We start from the raw sequence: 12,971 nt of genomic DNA on the forward strand, positions 1-12,971 counted from the left end.
GCTACCCACTGTGCCACCATGCCAAGTCTTTAATAAAACAGTCATTTGTATTGATATTTTTATTATTTTTATTTAATGTAATTTACGAAAGCCTTAAGAACAGGGAAAATGTGCTTCTAAATTTTCTTTTAAAAATAATCAGGTCTTAACAGAATTATCCATTAAAATTGATTGTATTTTAAAACGAGTTTACAGTACATTACCTTGTTTACCTTGGATTGTGTCACAATCCCCTCTTGTTTCTCCTAAAACAAACAAAGGCACATTATTTTGAAATTCAGATGGAGGCCTGTAATGCTGCAGGAATTGCACACTTCACCTTTAACTTCTGAAGGACCTCGTCTCCATTCTCAATTTAGATGTCCACAGGAATGCTTTAACCGACTGGGTTTTTGCTTGCTGCGCAAATAATAAATATACCCCAATGCCAGCAGCTTCATTTAAATGGATTCCTTATCACTGGCCGTGGCTTCCTTTCAGAAAACTATTTTATTTCTAAAATAATCTCGAGCTAATATTTGCCGAGGCTAAAGAAGGCACTTGTGGTGAGAGAGAGCACAAGATGAGCTCTAGCTCTGAATCCAGCCTCCAGATACCACACGGCTCCAAAACGGATGAAACCGGCCACTGACGCAAATCCTATGAGAGACGGCGTGCAATCCAAGACACCGCCACATATTTCCCTCCTCCGTGTCTCTGCCTTGTCTGTTTTTATGTATCTGTTAATGGGACTTCTCAGAAGTGAATGCAGTGTGTCATTATGCAACAATACAGTAGCTTCAAATAGAGTCGTTGTGCAATTGTAGTTTTATGTGTGCAAATACTGTGGCCCCAAAAATGATTTGCACTCTAAAGATGTCATTTAAAAGTTATAAAAGTTTATTTTGTTACTGTATTTTTTTGGTTACACAACAAAAACTCTAAATGAGTATTAACCCTCCACCCCTCACCCCTGAAAATATATTGCACAAACTCTTTTTTTTAATAGAAAATACATTACAAAATGAAGTTTTTTGGGTTTCAGTCAATTAAAATAAAGATAAGCATGTTTTTTTCCAGCATTTATATCCATAAATTTAGTTATTGGGTGATTTTTGGTTGCAAGTTTGTGGAACATTTAAATGTGTTAAAATACACTTTTTTTTTTAAATACAAAACAAAGCAGCTTTAACCTATTATTATTTAAGTTTGCTAATTACAAAATGTTTTCAAAACTTTCTAAAACATTGTTATTTACACCAAAACTTCACCTTCAGAAAGATTATAATATTGGCTGGATTTATGTTTATTAGTTCATTCAAATGGCGGCAGAGTGGCCCAGTGGTTAGCACTATCGCCTCAAAGCAAGAAGATTGCTGGTTAGAGTCCTGGATGAGCCAGTTGGCGTTTCTGTGTGGAGTTTGCATGTTCTCCCTTTGTTGGCGTGGGTTTCCTCAAGGTGCTCCGGTTTCTCCCACAGTTCAAAGACATGCGCTATAGGTGAATTAAATAAACTCAATTGGCCGTAGTGTACGAGTATGTTTCTGAATATGAGAGAGTGTGAGTGTTTCCCATTACTGGGTTGTGGCTGGAAGGGCATCCGCTGCGTAAAACATATGCTGGAATATTTGGTGGTTCATTCTGCTGTGGCGACCCCTGATGAAAAAAGGGACCAATCAAAGGAAAAGGAATGAAAAGTTCATTCAACATGAGCCATTCTGAATGTTGACTGGATTTGAAAAGATTTCTTCATTTAATGTTTTTAATGTGCATAATTGGCAACAAAATGAAAAATCATTTTTTTTTAGCTCTAAGCCCAAGCAAGAATACTATTATTACAGAATATTATTCATTCTTCAACAATTTCTTAAAGCGACAATTCACCCAAAAGTACAATTCTGTCATCATTTACTCTCCATTCATTTCTGGTGGGAAAAAAACAGCCGTCGACTTCCATAATAGTTTTTAAATGGCATTTTGGATGTCAACGACAACAGGAGTTTTTCAACATTATTCAAAATATCTTATTTAGTGTTCAGCGGAAGAAAGAACTTCATAAAAGAACCCTTTGTGTGTGAATATCAACCACAATGAACTGAGCTAAACTGAAGTGAACTTAAACACTGAAAACTAGACTGACACAGTTTCAATTTACTATGATCTTCTATGTGAAGCTGCTTTGACACAATCTACATTGTAAAAGCGCTATAAAGGTAAATTAAATTGAATTGAATAAAAGAACCCTTTGGGTGTGAGAAAATGGTGAGGGAATTTCAACACGACAATTCGTAACTTTTTGAATTAATTCATATGAACTCATACTAACTCATTCGTACAACTTAGTACGATTTGCTCATCCTCCACTGACAGTTAGGTTTAGGGGTGGAATTTGGTGCCACTCCTCTTTTTTAAGATTGTACATTATTATACAGTCAAACTTGTACGTATAAGACACTAAAATGTCAAAACGTCAAATACTTATGTTTCCCTGAGATCAGGCTGGGGAATTTTCATTTGTGGGGGCACTTTTCTGTTTAATTGTTGTTTTAACAATGTATGATGAAACCCTGAGACTATTTGGTTAAAATAATTTGGAAAGTTAAGTTAGCTCTCCAAACAGCTTTAACATAATTAGTTTGCAGATCATTTTAGCCATAGGAGAAATGGTCGTGGCCAACTGAGCCTGGTTTCCCTCGAGGTTTCTTAATTCTTCACTTTCGGCAATTGGTGAAGTTTTTTCCTTGCCGTTGTCGACACTGGCTTGCATGGTTCGGGATCTGTAGAGCTGCGCATCGATGGTTTGCTCCTCAGTGTTTGGACTCTCAGTAGTGACTATTAAACCACACTGAACTGAGCTAAACTGAACTGAATTTTAACACTGAAAACTGAACTGACACTGTTTCAGTTTACTATGATCTTCTATGTGAAGCTGCTTTGACACAATCTACACCAGGGGTCTCAAACTCGCGGCCCGCGGGCCATTTGCGGCCCTCAGTGCAATATTTTGTGGCCCGCGCCGACCGCTGTACACTGACAGAATCAGCGGAGCGGGGTGAGAGAGCGCTCCCCGCTCCGCTGATTCTATCCGTACTCAGCGTGCTTGTCACTCAATGCGCGTTGTCGCGCGCGTTCTAATCAGCTGTGTTATCGCGCGCCTACTGAAGGGCGGGACTGAGGGTGTGTCGCGTCGCGGGGGCACTTTTGATCATTTTGGAAGGGCACTTTCTATGCAAGACTAAAAAGGGCATGTGCTCTGCACAGGTTGAGCCCTATGTGTGCACATATTATAGGTAGATACAGACTGGTACAGACTGATGTGACTGGAGTGGGGTGGTGGTGTTTTATTTATACATATATACGTCTTTTTTTTTAGGTGAGGGAATGGAAGTTTTGAGTGAGTTCCCCCACTTTTTTCCCTAGGACTTCAATAAGTCAAGCCATACTGAGGGTCTCAACTGCTTCCGCTCTAAAGTCTCTGGCAGCAAGAAGTAGGCAAAAGATGACATGTTCAGAAGAACTGTTCATAATCTTTACTCAATGTTCTATTAATGTTCAGGACACTTGATGTTCAGAAGAAATAATTAAAACTGTTAATAATGACATTTGAGGACTTTTTTTTTGTGAAATCCCTTATGCGGCCCAGCCTCACCCAGACTTTGCCTCCTGCGGCCCCCAGGTAAATTGAGTTTGAGACCCCTGGTCTACACTCTTTCTGTAAAAGCGCTATACAAATAAGGCTGAATTGAATTGAATTGAATTTCTGACATGCATTTTAAAGTTCCAAAAAGTGTCCAAATTCTTTTTGCGACCACTGAATATGCTGCTAATTCACTTTTAATGCACACATATACTCAATAAAAGACTTTTGCTGCTTACTCAAACTGCAAATCAGTTTAAAAACAACACAATTCGGTGTTTTGTGGGGGACAACTTAATTGTTTTCTGTTCGATCCACTTACATTTGTAAAAACAATTAAATTAACTTAATTTGTGTTGTGACAACATTAAGGATGTGTTAAACTCTGCATTTTTTTTACAGTGTACATCTTTTCTAATTGTAGGAGGAAGTGCTAATTACCAAACATTTACATTCAGACATTTAGCAGATGCTTTTATCTAAAGCGACTTGAGAATGAATGACATCACCACTGATTGAGCTAATACCTTCACCTCTCCATTATTCAGCATTCTCAGAGGCACCAGAGAGGTTATTGGCAATAAATAGTTGTTGTCACGGTGTGAGGTCTTGGTGAAACGATACCTCTGTGTGTGTCCTCTCACATTTACATGCACTCATATTCACATTCCGGGTTTCATACAGACTGTGCAGAAGCCCTGGAGCCAGGATGTCTTGACCAGAGTCTCATGTCCACTGTCCAGTGTTCCTGGCCGGGACAAACCAAATCTGACCACAGAGAGAGAGAGAGAGAGAGAGAGAGAGAGAGAGAGAAAAAGTGTAGACAGGAGAGATTCAATGAACATTGGAGGATTTACACAACAGATATTAAACACCTACCATCAAGAATGGCAAAACGCCAAACCCAATTGCCAAAAATAATGATAGTTTGGTGCTCTGTCACTCAAACTTTCTTAAAAATTTACCGCCTATGTATATCTTTCAGCATTGGAGTGATATTTATAAATAGAGCCACTGACCTGTTTGGGATTTTACCTCTTGGCAAGCTTTTCGTACTCAAGGTTCCCATGATCTGTCAGCAGCAGGAAGGGGTTTTGAGCTTGGTCCAGCCCGTGAATGCACACTTCACTCAAAGAATTGGCCAATTCCCCACCTCGCAATTATGGTCTGTAGGAACATGTTTCTTAAAATGCAACAAGTTTAATTTGGCCAGGTCACCTCCTTCGGTGGTATCCTTCCACAATCAATATATCCAACTTGAAATACCTGTTCAATAATCAATAGTGAATCTTTCTCAGCTTGAAAAAACACATTTACTCTCACAGACAGTTGGTTGACTTTGCCCCCGCTCTGGGATTTGCCAGATAGTGAACTAGTGGCACATTTCCATGGGCAAATTGGATGTAATTGAGAGGCTTTTTGTCTTTTACAGAATACTTCCTTTAATGCCATCTAGATACGGCTTTAACCTCCGGGTTGTCAGGCATGATTGCATGGAAAGTAGTTCCTATACAATTGTCGAGATACAAAGGACTTCGCTAACAAATTATAGGATTATTGCTACAGCAGACTGCCATGGGAAACCTAATACTACAGGAGTGGACAGGACGGAGGAAAAAACAACAATTAGTCTTGTTATTCTAGTGAGAAGCGGTGGGAACCTTTTTAAACTAGAAACTATTTACTTCAAATATCCCTAAAGAAAGTCGTGGTCTAATCTATATACTTAAAAAGTTCCCACTTAGCTGATGATTGATTATAAAGCTTGTTTGGCATGCTGTCCTGCGAGAGAGCCCTGAGCTCATAAGATCCGCAAGCCCGGGGCTCCCTCCCATTTGCAAGGCGAGAAGGGAGTTTGAGCTCAGGTAGATCTCGAGAACTCCCTTGCTGTAGTAGGTAATGAACAGATAGTGATTGCTCTTAAGAGATAACTAATTACTAGGAGCATGTCTATGGTGCCGATTTGGATTAGTCAATTAACTTTAGTTGCATGTTTTTGGACGGTGGGAGGAACCCGGGGGAAACCCACGTGACCAAGGAGAGAACGTGTAAACTCCGCACAGAAATGTCAGCTGGCTTGGTAAGGGCTAGAACCAGTGGCGTTCTTACTGTTAGGCAACAGTGCTAACCACAGACTCACAAAGGTCCAGCATTTGTCCCATACATGAGCTACACACATTTGTCCTATTTTGACTGCTATGTCATAATAATTTATAAAAATAATCAATTGCAGAAGGCTTTAAGACCAAGCGGAACCCTAAGTCGACTGAAACTTCGGCGTGGCTTCTGTTAATAATTTTTGACTAATGCAAACAGTGATTTTTCATGACTGCAATATCCAGCTGCAAGAAAACTAAGACAACTTATAATCTGCTGTAAGTGAAGTCATATTTCACTACTATATAAGGGCCATTCTTCAACTACGGGCACTTTTAGCCTTGTAAAGTTGAGTAAAAAAAATAGTTCAAAATCAACGTAACATAGTCTCATAAGTTTAAACAATTTGTTAAGTTTTAAGATCTGTAAGAGGACAAACTTAGGTAACTGTAAACTGAACAAATGTCAATTCCACCACATCTCAATATCCAGCTTTTATTGCAAAATTAAATAAATTATGGCATTCAAACATTGTCTAAGATCATTTTTGTATCTAGTTTAACCAATCCTTCCACTATATATAATAATTATACATTTATCAATGATATAAATTAGTTGTATGCTGAATCCACCTGTCACACTCAAAAATGTAATATTAACTTGGTTAAGAGCTTATGAGAAAATAAATAAACTGAATTTGTATATTAAATAGAGCAAGAACTTATACATTGTAAATACACTTTTAATGTGTGATGAGAACTTTAAAAAAAATTTTTTTTTAAATGTGTGTGGTAATGGAAACAAAATTCTTTAGGTAAAAAATGAAAAATAACTTCACTGATTAGCTTTGAATTGATACTAGCCTTTATACAAAGCACTCTTATTTACCTGAATTTTGTTTGGTTTTTAAAAACACATTTTTTAAAAACACAACATGTTTGGAAATGACGTAAAATAAATGTATTTCCTTATCAAGCAATATTTATCTTGATTTTTCTTCAAGTGTTGTTGATAATTTTAATTCCCTCCATCTTGAACATGTTCTCAGATGGCACTATTTATTTTCAGAGAAACCACCTAAATAATCTCTTACACAAACATTTTAAAGCGACATTACAGTGTTGTGGTGGAAATGACACGGATACTGTGCGACAGCTATATTTTGTATAAAAAGTATATTGCTAATAGTCTCACATTAATAACTATAAAATATTTAAATTATTATTTCACTGGTGCTTCATTAAGATACATTAATAAATACCAGATAAATATTGTTATTTTCATTGTTGAAGTTTAAAACTGGGGGTGTGCGACAAGGTGAAAACAGGGATTTTGACACCTAAAAGGAGGTTGAATAATAAGAAAAAAATATAATAGAAAGCTAGTAAAAAAAATTTAAAGTAGGGTTTAATGTTAGTTTGACAAAGAAAGAGGAATTTGAACAAAATTATATATATTTTGGATTTATGATCAAAAGACACAAAAGTGCCCGTAGTTAAATATTTATGCATAACTATTTTACAAATAACATTTATTCTAAATCTTGGACCTTATACTTGAAAGTAAAAATGACCAATAAAAATATATAAAGCACCAAAGGTGGCCCATATTTAAGAAATTTTTAATACAGATTCTTATTATTCAATGGCCAAATTCTGACTGAGGAAAGTTGAATGTGCTGGCCAAGTGGCCAGTTTATTAATTACCCAAATGACAATGTGTCACTAAAATGCAAAGCTTATAATTGAAAAGAGGCAAATTCCTGCAAAAAGGTTAAACTTTTGAGAAAGACGAACCACCCCTTACACCAGGCTGGCTACAGGCCTGCTATTAATAAAAATGTTTTATTTTTGACTACCAAGCAAGCCAAAAACATGCATTTCAATCAGTCTCACACCCCACCTGTAGTTCCATCTCAAACCCCTAGAGGCTAATAAATCACAGGGTTTGGAAACACTGACCTAGAAATGAGTTCTCCATTGTTAAATGTGCAGAACTCCGGAAATATTTTGTCCCTCTACTTACTCTTGCTCACTAATCAGACTGCTTTTCCATATAAAGTTTCTGTATTTCACGCATAATTGCCCGTGATCGTACGTCATGTTACTGTACAACTCTAGACATGTAAGACATGTCATGTAGGAATGTGCTTTAAAGAAAAAAAGAAGTGGAATACATACTAAGTATTGCGTGTGACTGGAGAATGCTAAAGACAGAAGTGAGCTGCATCCTCGAAACATACAAGCAGTTCAGTCCAGAAACACTGAACAGACGGGTTCCAACCCTTGAACATAACAAATCTAAATCACCCAGCTGCCAAAGTGGAGAATAAGAAAACCGCAGTCTCTACAGAGCTAAATCAGCTCACACGCACCACAAGGCAAACAAATTTGGCTAATCGTGTTGTAATTGACACCACAAAAACAACAACTCCAGCCCAGCTGTGTATATTTTAGTCAAAATGTTGGAGAAAGTGAATATGGGTTGACTAGACAGATGACTCGCGATTACAAACACAAAACAAACATTGAGTCAAAACTTTGCTCCACCTCCTCTGCTGTGCCGTGACTCGCGGTGATTCAGGCATCCATGTGCTCTTTAGATGGCCAGACGAGGCACTTGGGGGTCAAAAGTGTGACAAAGTGCCGTTCTCTGTTATGGAGACCATGCCAGGACTGCTCCATCTGTCTGGCATGTGTCAAAAATGACAAGAACCAGCAGAGTCCCAGCAGCAAGACTCAACTCCATCCAGAGTCAACAACACCGGCTCTGGATGAACATGAAAGCTCCAGCACTTTAGCATGAAACCATAAATGCTATAAATACCACCTTCAGTGCACCAACTTTTAGGAGCGGTCTAAACTCGGTCACTTCGTGTGTTTCTATTCTGATCAGATAGCTGTCTTACTGTGAAAAGCTCAAGTGTAAATGTCTTCAGAAACACATTCGAGATGATATAAATCAGATTTCGCAAAACCACTTCAGAAGGTGGCCTGGAATGCATTTCAGATTAATCTGGACAGCTCTATATGCATCTGGTTGTTTGTCATGAGGAGGCCATGATCACAGGTTCACACAGGTGAAGAGCGCATTAGGAGACCGGCGGCTGAAAAGTAGGTCAATCAAAAACATGACCAACACCTGTGTCTTTGCAGTGATTGGGATGGAGAGAGTGACCAAAGAGGGATATGAAAGAGCCGAGTCTGAGAGCTACCTTTTTGGGTTTGTTTGAGACAGGGGTGTCCAAACTGGGTCCTGGAGGGCTAGTGTCCCACTGAGTTTAGCTCTAACACGCCTGCCAGTGTAACGGGGGCCAGCTAGTCAAGTGCTGTGCAGGTAAACCTCACTCCTCTGACCTCTAAAGGTGCTCTAGACGCTAGAGGCCATGGTCTTTAGCCTCCTTGTTAGAGCACCCGACTCCCATGCGTAATGTCGCCGGTTCGATCCCAGCTCGGAGCGGGTTGGGTGGCGTAGGACCAGCAGGGTTACACCAGGAAGTTTCTAGTACATCTAGCAAGAGCTTGATTAGCTGGTTCAGGTGTGTTTGATTAGGGTTGGAGCTTAATGCCGCAGTCACACTAGAGTTTGAGCATGCAAAATTCTGTCGTACGTCGCTGCGAAAAGGGTGGGCTTAAATAAGATGATTAGACACTAAAAAAAGCGAGTGATTGGTCCATGTTTTAAATTTCTGTCTGGAGAGCTCATGATTTGAACCTCGATTGGTCTCACGCAATCAAATGATGCGATTTTGCAGGTCAGAGTTCACCAAGATGAAACTTTCCAATGCAGCAAACTGCAAAACTTGCTGCACGACCTTACGTTACCCCTCTGATGCATTCGCGTGCGTATGAATGCAAGTCTATGGGGAGAATAATGCAGTGTAACCGCAGCTAAACTCTCCAGGACACTGGCCCTCCAGGACCGAGCTTGGACACTCCTGTTCTAGTATATCTAGTAAGAGTTTGATTAGCTGGTTCAGGTGTGTTTGATTAGGGTTGGAGATTAATGCCGCAGTCACACTAGAAGTTGGTCTTGCGAAATTCTGTCGTACGGCGCTGCTAAAAGGGACGGGATTAAATAAGATGACTGGACATTAAAATAAGTGAGTGATTGGTCCATGTTTTAAATTTCTGTCCAGAAAAATTTGAACCTCGATTGGTCTCACGCAATCATATGATGCGATTTCGCGGGTCAGAGTTTACCAAACTTGAACTTTCAAATGCAGTGAACTGCGAAATGTACTGCACGACCTTACGTTTCTGGTCTGACGAATTCGCATGCACATGAATGCAAGTCTATGGGGTGAGAAGTGCAGTGTGACCGCAGCTAAACTCTCCAGGACACTGGCCCTCCAGGACCGAGTTTGAAAACCCCTGTTCTAGTATATCTAGTTAGAGCTTTATTAGCTGGTTCAGATGTGTTTGATTAGGGTTGGAGCTTAATGCCGCAGTCACACTAGAAGTTGGTCTTACGAAATTCTGTCGTACGGCGCTGCTAAAAGGGGCGGGATTAAATAAGATGACTGGACATTAAAAGAAGTGAGCGATTGGTCCATGTTTTAAATTTCTGTTCAGAAAAATTTGAACCTCGATTGGTCTCACGCAATCATATGATGCGATTTCGCAGGTCAGAGTTTACCAAAATTAAACTTTCCAATGCAGTGAACTGCGAAATTTACTGCACGACCTTACGTTTCTGGTCTGACGAATTCGCATGCACATGAATGCAAGTCTATAGGGTGAGAAGTGCAGTGTGACCGCAGCTAAACTCTCCAGGACACCGGCCCTCCAGGACCGAGTTTGGATACCCCTGTTCTAGTATATCTAGTAAGAGCTTGATTGGTTCAGGTGTGTTTGATAAGGGTTGGAGCTAAACTTTCCAGGACACCGGCCCTCCATGACCGAGTTTGGACACCCCTGGTTTAAAAGAATAAATTTAAATAGATAAATCTATCCGAACGTCATTACACTGTTCAAACCACATACTTTATGTAAAACTGACTCCTCCCAAAATGTAAACAAATAAACCTAAGAGCTTGTTATAAGCTATATGACGTACAAATATAGCAGCGATAATGCTATAATAAAACACAACGCAATGCCACAGATGACTTTGTCATATTGCTTGTTACACGCTCTCAGGTTTAACTGTTTACATTTCTGTTTACAACCATTTGAGTATTTAGATTTTTGGGTAAACTGTGTCTTTAGAGGGTGGAGCAGTGGGTAGCACAATCTCCCCACAGCAAGAGGTTACTGGTTTGAGCCCCGGCTGGGCCAGTTGGCATTTCTGTGTGGAGTTTGCATGTTCTACCTGTGTTTGCGTGGGTTTCCTCCGGGTGATCCGGTTTCCCCCACAGTCCAAAGACATGCGGTACAGGTGAATTGAATAAACTAAATTGGCAATAGTGTATGTGTGTGAATGCAAGAGTGTATGGGTGTTGGACATGAGCTGGATAAGTTGGTGGTTCATTCCGCTGTGGCGACCCCTGATTGATAAAGAGACTAAGTCGAAAATAAAATGAATGAATCCTTAGAAGTCTCAATAATCCTCGACCAGGATCATCTTGAGCAGCTGCTGTGGGGATCATAAAAGAGTGCAGAGCATGAGATTGATTCCTGAATGACCCCAGTGACAGACCAAGTGTCTGCATTGATCCAGTGGGCCGGCCTGAACACCCGCCGGTGACCTACTGACACCTCCACAATGGACATGCAGTGTTCTCCAGCCTCAGGCGCCTAGACTGCAGCTCTGCACAAGAAGTTTAGCCAGAAGAGAAATGGTCGTGCCCAACTGAGCCTGGTTTCTCTTGAGTTTTTTCCCCTCACTTTCGTCAATTGGTAAAGTTTGTTCCTCCACTGTCTTGGCTGGCTTGCTTGGTTTGGTACTTGTGGAGCTGCGCATCGATGGATTTGCTCTCCAGAGTTTGGACTTTCAGCAGTTCAACTCTGAAAACTGGACTGACACAGTCTATGCCATAGACTTCTTTGTTAAGCTGCTTTGACACAATCTACATTGTAAAAGCGCTATAGAAATACAGATTGATCTGAATTGAATTAATACCAGGTGTAAACAGGGATTTCGCTATCCCTGAAACTTTTAAGGCCTGTGCACACAGAGATTTCCCCTCAATGTTTAACGCCTCATGACAAAATAAAGGGCGTTAATGTGATCGTGCACACGAACGTGCAAAACGTCAGGCACAAAAGCGTCATTTAAAAAAAAAAAAAACACCTCATGCTCGTTTTTTTGTTTTGACGCGCCACATCTAAACCTTCTCCACCAATCAGATTGGTAGTTTTGTTCAAGTGCACGGAGCTGCTGAAGTAACAGTAAACAGCACTTGGAGGCAGTCAAGCGAAAAACTGTCAATGCGAGCGCACATTGAAGAACATGCCCAGAGGCGATATGAACGTGCAACTGCTTATTGTCCTGGTGAACAATAATCATTTCTTCATCGCTAGAGCTGGAGCTGCTGCTTGACCCATCCATGCTTGTTCGAATCACCAGTAACTTTAACAACAAGCGTGTGAACTTCAGTTGTTGCTAGATCGGATATGTTTGTGGCCGGAAGTTAACAAGAATAATTTGTATTATTTATAAATTTCCGATTTATTTTATTTTATTAACGTTTACCCCCAACCCTAAACCTAACCGTCACTGTAAGGTAAAAGCAGTAGTTGTACAGAGTATTATTTATGTTATCTATTAAATTACCCAATAAATTGTATTTTTTTAAAGCCTACCCCAACCCTTAACCCAACCGTCACAGTACTGTAAAATTAATTATTGTTATGAAGTTTCATTTTAAAAATGCTGCTATATTAATGTGCATGTCGCACTTCCAGCTAGCCGCGTATCCTATCTAGACTTTACCGTGAACTTCCTCTCTTCTGTGTTATAAGTGGGTGTCAGAAGCTCAAAGTTGTGTAGCGCCATCTAACGTCCAGGAGTAAAATCATACTCAGCATACTCTTCTGCTTGACACCCGTGAAACACACTTGGGTTTGAATCCCGAAAAATGACTCGTAAAATGCTGACAATAAACGCAAACGAAAAGCGTCCCGGCGTGTACGAGCCTTTAGTCTGTTTAAATGCACAACAATACTTCAGAAATCAATTCTAAATGTCTAGATTAAAGACCATCCAGTTTTTCTTACACGTTTTATAGTGTTTCCCGACAGAAAAGTCATGCAAGCATAATCATGCTGTGCATGTAAACACGTTTGGTTTAATTAATTGCGTAATACATAAAACA

The 12,971-nt window shown here is 39.8% G+C and overlaps 1 protein-coding gene across 1 annotated transcript in view; it reads right to left on the minus strand.

Annotated features, from left to right (window-relative positions):
• Nucleotides 1-12,971, minus strand: part of pdgfab (platelet-derived growth factor alpha polypeptide b) — a 679,118-nt gene that overhangs the window by 619,694 nt on the left and 46,453 nt on the right. The window lies entirely within an intron of this gene.

The sequence above is a fragment of the Danio rerio genome, chromosome 3, assembly GCF_052040795.2.
Source record: "Danio rerio strain M-AB ecotype USA chromosome 3, GRCz13ab, whole genome shotgun sequence".
Taxonomy (NCBI): domain Eukaryota; kingdom Metazoa; phylum Chordata; class Actinopteri; order Cypriniformes; family Danionidae; genus Danio; species Danio rerio.